The sequence below is a fragment of the Arachis ipaensis genome, chromosome B8, assembly GCF_059453495.1.
Source record: "Arachis ipaensis isolate K30076 ecotype BB chromosome B8, ASM5945349v1, whole genome shotgun sequence".
NCBI classification, from domain to species: Eukaryota; Viridiplantae; Streptophyta; class Magnoliopsida; order Fabales; family Fabaceae; genus Arachis; species Arachis ipaensis.
The window spans coordinates 128,810,527-128,822,945 of record NC_142443.1 but is presented as its reverse complement, the minus strand read 5'-3'; positions in this window follow the sequence as shown (position 1 = coordinate 128,822,945).

The following is a 12,419-nucleotide window of genomic DNA, read 5'->3' as shown; positions in this document are numbered from 1 at the left end:
GGAAAGGGAAGAAGCATGAAAAGCTTCTCTCAATACAGAGTCAAATAAAACCCCCACATTCAAACTCTAAGTTTGGTGTTGGGAGGCCACAACCAAACTCTAAGTTTGGTGTTAAGAGGCCATCATCATGCTCTGAGTATCTGTGAGGCTCCATGAGAGCCCACAGTCAAGCTACTGACATTAAAGAAGTACTTGTTGGGAGGCAACCAATTTTACTTATCTATGTTAATTTCTATTTTCCATTGTTATTTTATGATTTCTGTAGGTTGATGACCATGTGAAGTCACAAAAACAATTGAAAAAGCAAAAACAAACTGAAAAATAGAATGAAAAATAGCACACCCTGGAGGAGAAGCCTACTGGCGTTTAAACGCCAGTAAGGGCAGCAGAATGGGCGTTAAACGCCCAGTCTGGCACCATTCTGGGCGTTTAACGCCAGAAATGGGCACCAGACTGGTATTTAACACCAGAAAAGGGCAAGAAGCTGGCGTTTAACGCCAGGATTGGCAGCAAAGGGCGTTTTGCAAGCCTAATTGGTGCAGGAATGAGAAATCCTTGACACCTCAGGATCTGTGGACCCCACAGGATCCCCACCAACCTCAACTCACATTCTCTCTTCTTCACACCCTTTTACTCTTCCCCATATACCCTTCACCAACCACCTCAATACCTCTTCCCCAAAAACCCCTCACCTATCAAATCCTACCATCTTCTCCATAAAACCTTCATTAATCCACATCCATCCATCACAAACCCACCCATACATGGCCGAACCTTACCCTCTCCCCACTCCTATAAAAACCCATCTTCACCCCTTCATTTTCACACATCTTTTGCTCAGAGACTAGCAAACCTTCTAAGTTTGGTGTGGTAAAAGCATTGCTTTTTATTTTTTCATAACCATTTATGGCACCTAAGGCCGGAAAAACCTCTAGTAAGAGGAAAGAGAAGGCAGTGGCCTCCAACTCCGAGTCATGAGAGATGGAGAGATTTATCTCAAAAGCCCATCACTAGAAAGAGGATGGAGCAAACAAGAGAGCCCACTCATGGACCTCAACAAAAGCAACCCATTATCCTCCATGAAATTAGAGAAGACCAAAGAGTTTTGAGAGAGGAGCAACAAAGGCAAGGAAGAGATATTGAGGAGCTCAAGCACTCCATAAGATCTTCAAAAGGAAGAACAAGCCACCATCACTAAGGTGGACCCGTTCTTTAATGTCCTTGTTCTTTATTTTTTGTTTTTCGAATTTTTATGCTTTATGTTTATTTATGTTTGTGTCTTATTACATGATCACTAGTGTCTAAGCGTCTATGCCTTAAAGCTATGAAAATGAATCCATCACCTTTCTTAAATAAAAAGTGTTTTTTATTGCAAAAGAAAAAGAAGTACATGAATTTCAAATTTTAAAAACAGATTAATTATTTTGATGTGGTGGCAATACTTTTTGTTTTTCTGAATGAATGCTTGAATAGTGCATATTTTTGAATTTGTTGTCCATGAATGTTAAAATTGTTGGCTCTTGAAAGAATAATGGAAAAGGATAAATGTTATTGATAATCTGAAAAATTATATAATTGATTCTTGAAGTAAGAAAAAATAGTGAAAAGCTTGCAAAAAAAAAAAACAAAACAAAAAACAATTATATATGCGGAAAAAAAAAGAGAAAGAAAAAGAAAAAGGCAAGCAGAAAAAGCTAATAGCCCTTTAAACCAAAAGGCAAGGGTAAAATAAAAAGGATCCAAGGCTTTGAGCATCAGTGGATAGGAGGGCCTAAAGGAATAAAATCCTGGCCTAAGCGGCTAAACCAAGTTGTCCTTAACCATGTGCTTGTGGCGTGAAGGTGTCAAGTAAAAACTTGAGACTGAGCGGTTAAAGTCATGGTCCAAAGGAAAAAGAGTGTGCTTAAGAGCTCTGGACACCTCTAATTGGGGACTTTAGCAAAGCTGAGTCACAATCTGAAAAGGTTCACCTAGTTATGTGTCTGTGGCATTTATGTATCCGGTGGTAATACTGGAAAACAAAATGCTTAGGGTCACGGCCAAGACTCATAAAGTAGCTGTGTTCAAGAATCAACATACTTAACTAGGAGAATCAATAACGCTATCTGGATTCTGAGTTCCTACAAAAGCCAATCATTCTGAATTTCAAAGGATAAAGTGAGATGCCAAAACTGTTCAGAGGCAAAAAGCTAAAAGCCCCGCTCATCTAATTAATATTAATCTTCATAGATGTTTTTGGAATTCATTGTATATTCTCTTCTTTTTATCCTATTTGATTTTCAGTTGCTTGGGGACAAGCAACAATTTAAGTTTGGTGTTGTGATGAGCGGATAATTTATACGCTTTTTGGCACTGTTTTTAGTTTGTTTTTAGTATATTTTAGTTAGTTTTTATTATGTTTTTATTAGTTTTTAAATAAAAATCAAAATTCTAGACTTTACTATGAGTTTGTGTATTTTTCTATGATTTCAGGTATTTTCTGGCTGAAATTGAGGGACCTGAGCAAAAATCTGATTCAGAGGCTGAAAAAGGACTGCTGATGCTGTTGGATTCTGACCTCCCTACACTCGAAGTGGATTTTCTGGAGCTACAGAAGCCCAATTGGCACACTCTCAATTGTGTTGGAAAGTAGACATTCTGGGCTTTCCAGAAATATATAATAGTCTATACTTTGTTCAAGATTTGATGGCCCAAATCGGTGTTCCAAGTCAGCTTAAGAATTCTGGCGTTTAACGCCAGAACTGGCATAAAAGCTGGAGTTAAACGCCCAAACTGGCACAAAAGCTGGCGTTTAACCCCAAGAAAAGTCTCTACACATGAAAGCTTCAATGCTCAGCCCAAGCACACACCAAGTGGGCCCCGGAAGTGGATTTTTACACAAAACACCCTAGCTTACTCATTTGCTGTAACTCTAGGTCACTAGTTTACTATAAAAACTACTTTTAGTGATTCATCTTGCACCTCATGACATTCTACACGTTTCATATTGTATCTTCTACGGCATGAGTCTCTAAACCCCATTGTTGGGGGTGCGGAGCTCTGCTGTGTTTCGATGAATTAATGCAATTACTACTGTTTTCCATTCTATCACGCTTGCTTCTATTCTAAGATATTCATTCGCACTTCAACCAGATGAATGTGATGATCCGTGACAATCATCATCATTCTCACCTATGAACGCGTGCCTGACAACCACTTCCGTTCTACATGCAATCAAGCTTGAATGTGTATCTCTTGGGTTTCTAATTTAAGATTAGAACCTTCGTGGTATAGGCTAGAATTATTGGCGGCCATTCCTGAGATCCGGAACGTCTAAACCTTGTCTGTGGTATTCTGAGTAGGATCTGGGAAGGGATGACTGTGACGAGCTTCAAACTCGCGAGTGTTGGGCGTGTGACAGACGCAAAAGGATCAATGGATTCTATTCCAACATGATTGAGAACCGACAGATGATTAGCCGTGCGGTGACAGCGTGCATAGAACATTTTCACTGAGAGGACAAGAAGTAGCCATTGACAACGATGATGCCCAACATAAAGCTTGCCAGGGAAGGAGCCTTGCGTGTGTGAAGAAGAAGATAGTAGGAAAGCAGAGATTCAGGGGACAGAGCAACTCCAAAACCTCAACCTGTTCTTCATTACTGCATAACAAGTATTTATTCATGTTCTTTTACTTTTTACAATTAAATCTGAGAATTATTGATATCCTGACTAAGAGTTACAAGATAACCATAGCTTGCTTCAAGCCGACAATCTCCGTGGGATCGACTCTTACTCACGTAAGGTATTACTTGGACGACCCAGTGCACTTGCTGGTTAGTTGTGCGGAGTTGCAAAAGTGTGATTGTAATTTCGTGCACCACTTTCTCCATGCTTCAAATTAAACATGTCGTACTCTTTTTGCAGCATATCAATCCTCATTTCTTTGACCTGTTTAGTGCCTTCATGTGTAACCTAGAGTTTCTCCCAGATTTTTTTGGCTGTCTTGCATCTAGACACCTTTCAGTACTCTTCAAAACTGATAGCACAGTGAAGAAGGTTGATGGTTTTAGCATTCAGCTCCATCTTCTTCTTATCATCTTCATTCCACTCAGCTTCTTCTTTTGGAGTCACCACTCCATCAGCACTTGTTTTTGTTGGAATCTTAGGACCGTTTACAATAATCTTCCAAATGTTGTAGTTAATGGATTGGATGAAGATCCTCATCCTCTCTTTCCAGTAGGCATAGTTCTTCCCGTTGAAGAAAGGAGGCCGGTTGTTTGACTGGCCTTCAGTGAGGGTGTAGGCAACTGTGATTGTGCCCAAGTTGTTCGCCATTGGATCTTTGCTCCAAGCGGTGAAGCTTGATTCTTGAGACCTTAGCTTTTGATACCAATTGAAGGTTGTAGAAGGCTTAGAGAAGGGGGTTGAATCTATGACCTTCTTTTATGTCGATGAATTAACCCTTTTAAAACAAACTTTCAATTTTGATTCTGTTTGAACTCAGCAGCGAAAATTTATAAGACAATTTTGTTTTGTCTCATGAATATCAGAAAACAGAACAGAGCAGAGAAAAGAGAAGCTAACACCATCATGTATCCTGGTTCGGTTGCCCTTGTCCAATGCAACCTATGTCCAGTCTCCACCACAACAGTGGTGGAATTTTCACTATAGTTAAAGTATTACATACACCAATTCCACAAGATTGACACAATCCTTTCACATTCAAGTTCTAACCTAACTTGACATTGGCTATGCTAATACCTAACTCTTCACTCTTAGTGCTCACCCAACTAAGAAAGGGGTACTTCACTGGTACAAGATACAAGACACAGACTTACCTAAAGAAATCAGAGATGACTCTAGGCTTTTCTCTCAAGTGAATCACTCAACCTCTTTCACTCATTGGCTTTTACTTGAGCTCTCTCAATATGCCTTTTCACTCAAGAAATTACAGAAAGATAAACATTGAAAAGTAAATTACAATCTGTAAAACATAAAGGAGATTGACTTCTTCAATAGCCTCTTTGCTATGTGATAAACTAGATTTGCATGTCTCTGATTCAGTTCTTTATTTTTGGCGGAATGCTTCTTTAAAAGAAAGCACTGTCCAAGTAGATGAACTTCTTCAGAGAGCTTCTTCACAGAATAAAACCTCAATACACTGGGTTATCTCTCCTTGCTTTCTGAATGAACAGAAATCTTCTTTTATCTCCTTGCATGTTGCTAGGTTGCTTTCCCTAGGTCAACTTCTTGAGCCTTGTGCTTCACCAACCCACCAACTCACCTTTTTCCCATTAATCCTCAGAATAGAAGCTTTGGTTCTAACCTTCTCTTGTTGACCAAAAATCATAGGAAAGCAGAAAACAGATATCCTCACTGGTCAACCCAGATTTTGGCCATTGACAAGCTACTTGGTCCCCAAGACTCACTTGTGACCGTAGATGCACAGCAGTGGGAGCAGAGATCATCTTTTCCTTGTATCTCATAATGGATAGGCAGAACGTGGAAGATGAAGAGAAGAAGATATGATGCATGTATAAGGAAATGGGTTACCTTTTAGCTCTGTCTTAGCTTGATGTAGTTTGAAATGGTTGATTAGACCTCTGCCTTTCAAGCTTAATTTTTCTCTTTCTTTCTTCTTTAGTGAACAGCTTAGGGAAGAAGCTCTCTCTCACTTTCTTTGAGTTCTGACCAAAACAGGAAAAAGTGTACGTTGCTTTGGAAGTAATGATGGAGGGATTTGCTTGCTGAAATCAAATCAGGCTTGGGTTGGTTATCACTCAAGTTCAGCCCGTTAGATTTCTTTCTTTGTTTTTTTTTGGGCTTTTATTGGTTTGTTACCCGCCAGCCTTGTTTTTGTTTTCATTCAATTTAGGCTGCTGTATTGATTTGTTGCCTGCAATGCTTAATCACAAATAATTGACATTAGTTAGATAATTGCCCAAAAATAATGTTTGTCATCATTAATTAATTTAGTTAATTTCTTAACTCAACAATAAGTGATTTTGTGTTTATGTTAGCAAGAGTTGCAGTTTCTTAGAAATCCACCAAACAGACATGCATTGCTAGATCAACTATAGAATCGGAATTTATACCCTCAGAGAAGGCAGTGATTGAAGCCGAATGGCTACCACTATGGATTAAGACAGAAACATCTGTGACTATGCATTGTGATAATCAAGCTGCTATTGCTAGAGTAAAGAGTAAGATTTACAATGGTAAAAACCAACATATAAGAATGTGGCACAATATTGTAAGACAACTAACAGAAAGTTGTGTAATATCTATGAATTTTATAAGGTCAGAAAAGAATTTGGCTGATCCTTTGACGAAGCCACTTACTAGGACGCTAGTAAGTAAAACATCGAAGGGGATGGAACTGGTGCCTATTGAGTAAATTGTACAATTGATACTCAACCACTCTTAATAGATCTTCTATAAAGATGGTTCAATGTTGTCAACGAAGTCATATAAGTTTTAAGAGTATTATTGTTTCTTTGTTTTTCGCCATACATATGAGATGTTTGGCGATGAGTTCCTCCCTAGGGTGAATGACAGTACTAATGCAGTTATGGTGCTTTATTGTTTCTGTCATTTATATGAGACACTTGGTGATGATGTTCATAGTTCCAAAATATAGGGATGAAAATGTTATTGCAACATACTCTTAATAGATAAGCACAAAACTAAGAGTGGAGATGAGATCGTCTCCTATGAGTTTAGGCACTTAACTCTAGAACTTTCATATTAACAGGATGTGGCACATGGCTGTTAAAGCGTAAACTACCAGGAGCAACATTACCTAAGAAAATGTTTTGTGGATTTGTGGATGTGTTCCAACCATAATCTCAGAAGTATAAGGTTCAAAGAGTTTACTCTACCACACTTCTACAGGATTGTCACCTACTCAACCTAAGGTGAAGTTCAAATCCTTTTAGATACTCTACTAATACAAAATATTCTCGACCTCCCTTAGTTCTTCTAGTTTTTCCAAAGTTTGAAACATGTGGGGATTGTTGTGTTTTTAAGATTGTGTTTCAAATTTAGTACAACATGAGATACTCTAATAAAAATAAAAGCTTTGAATTTATTTATGACCGTTGATAATCTTCTTAAAAATATGACCATTGTTAATTAAGAAGAAAAGCATTAAATTGAATTATTGCTAATTAAGAAAAAAAGCATTGAATTGTTTTATGACCGTTGCATGAATTGAATTATATAAAAAGAGAAGCATCAGATAACATTAAGCCTTCTCAAATATTAGCAAGAGTTACTTGCAACATATTTTTCAATTAAGAAAAAGAACGAGGTTGTGCTGTTTCAAGTGTTCTAAGAATATTGGTGTGAACTATATTTTTGATGATCCACATCTAAAGTAATTAAAATATTATTTTGAAAGTCTAATTTTCAACAAAACATTCTAATAAGAGTAAGACATTTTTCTACCTTACATCACCCTTGCATCATCATGTACATTTGTCCATTTTTTATTGTTTGTTAGGAGATAAAAATTTAAAGAAAAAATGAAATAATTCAAAAAAAGATTGGCCCAACACAAATTTTTCTCCTTTTATAAATGAAAAACTAAGTAGAAAAACAGATACAAGGGTAATTTCTTACGTTTATCCTTCTAAAAAAAAGAAAAACTAGAAGAGTTTTCTTTCACGGCGTTTGAAGTTGACAAAATAGAAGCATCTAAACTCTGCCTCTACCACAAAATCAGAGTGAATTTCTCCATCATCTACTGCATTACTACTAGCATTCTACAACTATTCTTAGTCTAATTTTACACAAATATATTAGGATTTCATGATTTTTAATATGTAAAAATTACTATTTTTTTATTTCATATATGAAACTACCTCTGTAATATGGATCCTATAGTAGTTCTTGAATTTTTTTTTCATTTTTAATTTGTAGTAATAGCATTGTTATCTTTATCTTTTTGGTTGATTTTGTCTGTATGTTTTGCATTGAACTATCAACCTTGTGATTTGAGTGCATTATTTTTATTATCATAACTAAAAAAAATCAAAAATGTGATAATAAAAAATCTAAAGCTTTTTAAATTGTGTTAGTCACAAATAAAATATTAGAATTTTATCTATTTCAGGTATTCTATTTAATCTTTGTATATGTATATTGTCTATTTTATTGTTGTTGATGTTAGATTTTGGCTTTCATTAAAAAATTACATTGCAGTATATAAACATGGTTTGATTGTTTTCGCAGTTTCGGCATGTATACGTTTGTTGGTGATGAAGATTGGAGTTTATATTATTGTATAATTGTAATTATAATCAAGACATAAAAATATCTTTTTTGATGATTTTTTATTATCCTACATATTCAACCTTATAGTTTTCAAGAACATAGATTAGTTGTTTCTATAGTTAATCAAGGACTTATATGTACTATTGAGAATCAATGACATTTATTAACTGTTTTGAAAGAAAATTGGGAGAGAGATAAGTGACTTTGCACAATAACAATATTATATTATACTGTACACATGTTATATTTATAGAAAGTGATGGCTAAGAATATTGAGAAACCCACAAGAGATTAAATTATTAGGAGAGAACAAATCTGAGCTACTTTATTGTCATAGTTGCGTGAAACAATTAAGTTTCGTGATATTTTGCGAATGGGTCCTCATACCTTTTTAAAGTTATATGCAAAATTAAGGACGACTAGTCATGTGAAAGATTTTATACATATCACCAGCTTGAAAAAAAATTTGAGGAAGCCAAAAATTTAACATAAAAATGACATATTAGTATTTATATTAAAATAAAATTTATAAATATAATTATTCTTTAAGTTTGTTACTAATATGATAATAAATAAATAATTTTACAGATAAAAATATAAAATAGTTTATAATGGTACTCTTCAATAATTGAATCAGAACTAAACTTTTCAGTAATTCCTTTTTTAATGTAAGTAACCAAAATATTTGTGAGAAATTCGTCCCCCATCTTATTTTCTAACCTTGTCTTTATTATTTTCATTGTTGAAAATGATCGCTCTGTAGTAACTCCAGAAACTGAAAGAGTTAATATCAGACGAATCAATATATCAATTAAGTAATACACTTTTAACTTTTTTGTTTCTACCAAACGTCTAGTTGATAGATTCTTTATTTCTGGACGTTGACAGGCATTAAGAATAAAATGTTAAAGCTGAAAAAGCAAACTAATCTTCTCTTCTTCAGTAAAGTCTTTAGGATAGTAACTGTCAATAAGAGTGGAAATCTTAACAATGTCAAAATTTTTGTAAGCATCCTTAGGCATGAGAGTAGAGCTCAGATTTAATAGATCCATTACTTGATCATGGAATCTGCTATTCAATTCTTGTAATTACTTATCAATTGTAATTAAAAATATCTCTACTCTAAAATAATGTTCAACTGTAATATGATCTTTTTGGTGATACGAGTGTCCCTGCCTTACTACATAAGAAGCAGTAAATCAGGAAGTAGAATATCATGTTGCTCACAAAATGATTCTGTCATCTCTCATGTTTTGGATAAGTGTTTTTGTAGAATGAACTAGTTGCACATTATTAACTATGTCTTGAAATTGCTTTTGTAAAGCTTGACAATGAAGACCAGTTACTCCCATAATATGTTTCATCAAATGCAAGATCAACACAAACTCAAATGAGGTCAAGATATTGTAAGCACTGTCTGCATCACTATGCTGAGAATAAGTTGATCCATCAACATTAACTTTTTGTAAAACAGTCAACGTTAAACCATACATACTTATCAAACTGCAAATAGAAGGGAAATGAGAACCGCATTAGTATCACTTGCTCGTTTCAAGGTATCAATTTGAATTTTTCTTTTACCAGTTTTTTCAAGTTTATCAATCTTTAATAAATAGACAATTTCATCTGTCTTGACAGCATGTAACTCATCATATTGCTTACTAGAAAAACAAATGATGTTGACGATAAAAGTACATTTTAAAAAAAATTGATGCACAAAAAAACTTCTCTAGATGCAACAGCTAATGCAAGTTATAATTGATGATGAGCAAAACAATGGATATATTAAGTATAAGGGCAATCTTTTAAAAATAATGCTTGTAACCCATTTTATGTCCCTCTCATGTTATTGGCACTATTATATCCTTGACCACGAATATTGGAGACATCAAGGCCATGTCAAAAAAGAATGCTATCCAATTCTTGTTTCAGAGTCAAAGATGTAGTATCTTTAACATGTACATGATCAAAATTAAAAAACGTTCTTGAAAAAAATCATGTATTATCAACAAATATCAAAATAAGTTCCACAAAATTGATTCTTTTGAATTTTTTTAGAAATATGATTCTCAATTACATTTTAGATGTAACCTGTCTGATTCAGTAAGTTTAGACATGCTACAACTGCATTATTATGTGATAAGTAAAGATCTCCAATATATTTAAGAAAACACAATTCACTCTATTATTAATATTTTTTTAACTTCTAAACCCTTTACTAATAAAATTATCTGACTCATTATGTCCACTGAATTTTTTGCTAACCAAATAATAAAATAAATAATATGTAGCATATTCAGAAGGTGAATATTCTAACCATAAAAAAAATACCAAACTAAGCATATGAAAATCGTTTTGGATGCTTCGTACTAGATAGAGGATAATTGTCAAGATCATTTTCATATAGACCCTATTTAAGATAAGCTTGTCTAACCTCATCTCTCTGGTTTGGGTGATATTGCCAAATTTGATGTCGTTTTTCAAGGACTCATTCTAAAGAATTAAGATCAAACTCATTAGATGCAATTATTTGAACTTTTAAAAGTTGTATCTTACTTTCTTCATGATTCATTGGAGTAAAAGAGCTATTTATAGATGTTGATATTGTAGAAGTTATATTTTTTCCTTCTTAAATGTTAGTCTTTCTCTTAAAAAATGCATTAATTTTTTTATTTTTTATCATTATTATGATTTTACAAAATTTGAATATATGACCTTTGAATTATATAAAAAAAAGTTACAAAGATAAATATTAAAATTTATATACTTTTTTAATATTTTTTTAATAAAAAAGTTCAATTAAGGAACCAACTAATGTAAAGTAGCACTAAATCAAATGAAAAAATTATCTAACTTTACAAAGATGATGCAAAAATACATAATTGTTTAGACTTGGAATTTAACTTGAAAGATAAAAATATCTTAAATTATAACTTGTAAATTTTTTTATCAATCTATAAAAATAAAATACTATTAATACTTATTAAATATTTTAATAATTTTATATAACATAAAAAATTAAATTAAATAAATAAAAATACCTAATTTTATTCTCGATAATTCCACCATTAAAATTGAAACTAAAAGTAAGAGAGTAAATACAAGCAGTAAGTATTGATTATGGTAGTGATAATGAGGGAGCGAAAGAAATATACCGCTTAAATTAAATTTTTTTATATGCAAGTACTACTAATTTTTTTATAAAAAGTTTTGGAAGGCATTGGTCTTTGTAAACTCTGAGTAATTAGTGAATAATTAGTTAATAAATTAATTATTAATCAAATAAATTAAAAAATAGAATTTTATGATTTAGTGAGATAGAACTAATTAAAATAAGAATTTTGACACCAATTTTAAAGAATTTAGTCCAAAATTGGATCGAACAGGTCAAACCAATTGGACCAGATCCAAATCGGGCCCAAAGCCCATTATATAAAACCAAACTCAGCCTCTCTCTTTCACAATAAACACACACACGCTGCAGGGAAGGGAAAAATGTGGAACCCTAACCATTTTCACCCTTAACCTTCAATCTCTCTTAACTTTCAATCCGTAGTTCCGATTGACAAGCTGTCAGCGGCCACGCGTTAGTTTTGGAATTCTCTACAAAATTTACCGAACAATTTGGTAAGAAACTTTGTTTTCGTGCCCAGCCTTTTCCTTCTATCCAGATTTTGTTTTTAGGTTAATGGGTATTGAAGATTTTGATGTTTTGATGTATTAGAATTGAATTAACTTGAGAAAATTAATGAGTTTTGTCTAAATAATTCGTGGGTAAGGTAAGAAAACTCTAAACCCTTGTGGTTATCCAATTATGTGAATACTAGTTATTAATTTGGTGAATTTCATAGAATTAGATTGAGTTTATGTTAAATTGGAGATTTAATTGGTGAATTGGAATGCTTGAAATCAAGCTTTGGTGGTTGGATCTTGTAACACTTGATTTGGAACCTTGGAGGTTTGAATTGAGGAGTTTGAGCTTGGGAAGAAATCGGCCAATATATGGTTTAGATTTCTCGTATTTAATATATAATGTCCTAAGAAAATTTAGACTAGAGAACCGTAGGATAAGTTGGAATGAGTATATGCATGTTGGGTGCTTAGTATTTATGATACTGATTGATGATCTAAGTTAAACATGTGTGGGTGTTTATGGTTATA